This window comes from Boleophthalmus pectinirostris, unplaced genomic scaffold, assembly GCF_026225935.1.
Source record: "Boleophthalmus pectinirostris isolate CB_2022bp ecotype Guang Dong unplaced genomic scaffold, ASM2622593v1 HiC_scaffold_4, whole genome shotgun sequence".
NCBI classification, from domain to species: Eukaryota; Metazoa; Chordata; class Actinopteri; order Gobiiformes; family Gobiidae; genus Boleophthalmus; species Boleophthalmus pectinirostris.
In genome coordinates this window covers 33,314,424-33,318,531 of record NW_026571353.1, presented here as the reverse complement: position 1 = coordinate 33,318,531, position 4,108 = coordinate 33,314,424, and the positions used below count along the sequence as shown (strand labels likewise).

The window sequence follows — 4,108 nt, the reverse complement described above, 5'->3', positions numbered from 1 at the left end:
AAAAAAAAAAGAGTGTTGAAATCAAAAGCACCAGACTGAAATTTATTCTAGAACAGACTTCCGGTAGTAAAGAAGTAAAATACAAATGAACAGAAAATAAGTAAGTTAAATCAAATCTAAACCAAAAACAACCTGCACCCAACTTTACACAAGTCTCGCTCCCAACTGACAAAACCTGCGACATTCCGTTATTCCGACAACCCTTTATTCCGAAATGCCGCCATTCCAACACTTTTTATGTCGTCATTCTGAAAACCTACTCAAGCCTAACCTAGTTTAGAGCATCACCTTTTTTTGCCTTGTATACACAGCATGGGCCCTGCCTCAAAACCAGGACTAAAACCAGACTAAATCAGACCTAAAACAGAAATAAGATCAGTACGAAAACCAGGATTAAACCAGGTCTAAACCAGGTCTGTACTAGGTCTAAACCAGGACAAAACCAGGAATAAAACCAGCACTAAACAAGAACTAAAACCAGGGATAAACCAGGACTAAAACCAGGAATATGATCAGTACTAAAACCAGGTCTAAACCAGGTCTAAACCAGGTCTATACCAGGTCTAAACCAGGACTAAACCAGGACTAAACCAGAACTAAAACAGGACTAAAACAGGAATACACCAGAACTAAAACAGGACTAAAACAGGCTTTAACTAGGGCTAAACCAGGTCTAACCCAGTACTAAACCAGGACTAAACCAGCACTAAACCAGGAATAAAATTAGGACTAAAACCAGGTCAAACCAGGTCTAAAACAGGTCTAAATCAGGACTAAACCAGGTCTAAACCAGGACTAAAACCAGCACTAAACCTGGACTAAACCAGGACTAAAGCAGAACTAAAACCAGCACTAAACCAGGAACAAACCAGGACTAAACCAGGACTAAAATCAGGACTAAAAGCAGGTCTATACCAAGTATAAAACAGGACTAAAACCGAATTTCACCAGGACTAAACAAGGTCTAAACCAGGACTAAACCAGGACTAAAATCAGGACCTAAACCAGGTCTAAACTAGGCCTAAAACAAGAGTTAACCAAGACTAAAGCATGCCGCGTGCACTGTTGAAAAAGTGTTGAAAAAAAAGCTAAAGTGCCGCCACTCTGAACAAGGAAAAAGAACATGTCAGAATTCAGGGACATTTGATAAAAAATGGAAATGTTGCCACTCTGAGAATTAGACGTCAGTGTCGGAGTGGCAGTGTGTTATCGAAACAATTTACGCACCAGGAAGCAAAATAAATGCGTGGTAATTTACTTGTATTAGTCTAATCAAAACTATTGTGCAGTGTGTGGTTGTGGTTGTGGTGTTGTTCTTAAGAAACAGTTATGGAATTATCTCGAAGTACAGCATGTCATAAAACCTGTTCAAGTCCAACAAGGAAGTAAAATAAACTATACACTTACTTCATGAGGTCAGATTTTTTGTAGACTCATAAATTTTTATCATTCTAACTACAGGGTTTTACTACTCAATACCGGAACTAATATTTGAGCAGGTATCGATATTAAAAAAGCCACATTTACAGGACAGAAATGAACCTTTCCTGAAGCTCTAGAATGATCTTGAGCTGTTTCAGAACAAGTATAAGAGACATAGTCTAGTTTACACCCATGGACCAGTATGGAACCTACTTGGACCACAGAGGGATCACAGAGATATACAGTAAAACCACATATAAAAGAAAGTACTACGGTTTAATGTTGAAAATCACATTCTATTGTCTAAAGAAAGACTGTGATTTTAATATAACTGAGTGTGTTTACATGCACATCAGTATCCCGGTTATGATCAGGTTTTTTGAGTATCCCGGTTTCGGCATGGTGTATGTATACACACTATCCCGGTTTTAGTATCCCGGTTATGAGAAACCGGGATACTGTAGCTAGTATATTCCGATAGTCACGGGATACTGTGGCATGTACACGCAGTATCCCGGTTACTGCAACATAAAGTTAAGTGCGCATGTGTCCAAAAGACAAACACTTTTCAGTCTTTTCACCACAACAGTAGTGACATAAATAAAGTGAACAACATAAATAAAGTGACCAACATAAATAAATAGACCAACATAAATAAAGTGACCAACATAAATAAAGTGACCAACATAAAAAATAGACCAACATAAATAAAGTGACCAACATAAATAAATAGACCAACATAAATAAAGTGACCAACATAAATAAAGTGACCAACATAAATAAAATGACCATACATGAGTGAAATGACTGTAGAATAAAGAGCTGCACACGTACAATCTGCACTCGTATGTGTGTGATTGCTGAAAAGTTAAACATGAACCATCTCCAACGTGATATACACACAGAATAGACTCACCATCAGCAGCACATCCTCTTTCACTGAAAAATATATACATATATTCCACTGAGTCGTGTCCTTTACTCTGACAGAAGCTGAACCGCATCAGCGCACAAGGAGTGAGCTGTTTTTTTCAGTGCTTTATAGTTTATGCAAATAAGCCATGTGGTCTTAAGTTTTGTTTCTGTAAAATGTAAACAAATGTGACAAAGCTGAATCACATTATCACACAGGCTGATGTGGATCTATAGTGGTTATGGTTTATATGTTGCAAAGTTGATTGATTGATTGCATTTATATAGCACCTTTCAAGATACCCAAAGCGCTTTACAATTTGTTATTCAGTCACTCCACACTCAGTGGTGGTAAGCTACTACTGTAGCCACAGCTGCCCTGGGGCACACTGACGGAAGCGAGGCTGCCAATTTGCGCCATCAGCCCCTCCGACCACCACCATCACTCACGCACACACCACTTTCATACTAGGCAATGTGGGTGAAGTGTCTTGCCTAAGGACACAACAACAGTGTTTTGCCACTGGCGCCCCACTGTGGCACCTGGAATTCCTTGCGGTCTCCCATTCAAGTACTACCCAGGCCCAGCCTGCTTAGCTTCTGAGATCTGACAGGATCAGGTTTTACAAGCCGGTATAGCCACAAAAGTTGAGTTTATTTATGCAGAAGATTTTAATTAAGGATCTGCTGCAGTGTTGAACTTGTTTGGAAACCTTTGGTTTGATCTGCACAGTGGATCATAGCTCCTCACTGCTGGTTAGGAACCTCCCAAGCTTCTTATGCCAAAGTAGCTCATGGTTGTTTGTATTTTTCCTAGTTTAATAAATTAAGTTAAGTTAATTTTTGTGCTTGCGCATTTGTAAGATTATGTCAAGAAACCGGGATACTACATTTGATCATGTACACGGGATATGAGTGTCTGGGACATGGCTAATAACCGGGATACTGATGTGCATGTATACACACTCATTGTGATATGTGAATGGGGTCAAACCATGAAATTCATCATCTTCATTTTTTTAAAGATACCTGTTCCTCTGAGGTTACACTGACGCTCTCTCTGCTCAAATAACTCAATGACATCACATTGCAGTGTCATTGAAATAAAGACTTTTGAGCTTCAAAGAACTGCAGTGCGGATCTTTACCTTCTTTTGCACCTATTTGTGACATCACAAGGTGGAACAGAGCATTCTGAGCTTTGGAGATGTTGACAGACTAATAATAAAGTGTTACTCAAGCATGTGTGAATGAAACAAAAGACAACTCCAGGTCTGTTTTTGAGCGGCATTACAACACGACTTAAAGGATCCATTTGGTGTATTGTAAGATAAATGAGCTTTGCTGAAATAAGCCTCTTCAAAATGAAAGCTGTGAGGTTTTTGGTGCTGTTTGGTGGACACTGGCTGTGAGTGCAGGAGGACGGAGGAGGAGTGAGTCAGAGGGTTGCCCATAGTCTCAGGCCTGAGCTGCTGAGAATTATGTGAACTATTCAATATTACATAAGAACTGCCTCTCACTGCATCTGACAATTACCTGGTCCCACAGTACAATATTATTACAGGAACATGTATAGATATGTATATATATATATATATATATATATATATATATATATATATATATATATATATATATATATAGACCTCGCCTGGGTGACTGATGGACTTATAATAAGGCTGCCAGATTAATAGTAATTTAACCGCAATTTCAATGGACGTACAGTAATTAGTATATCGGTGAGGCTGCAATGTACCATAATTTCCTCCAGCAAC

The 4,108-nt window shown here is 38.9% G+C and overlaps 1 pseudogene; it reads right to left on the bottom strand.

The window, feature by feature from the left end:
- Positions 1-2,865: 2,865 nt before the first annotated feature.
- On the bottom strand, positions 2,866-2,981 carry LOC129411390 (5S ribosomal RNA; annotated as a pseudogene).
- Positions 2,982-4,108: the final 1,127 nt, after the last annotated feature.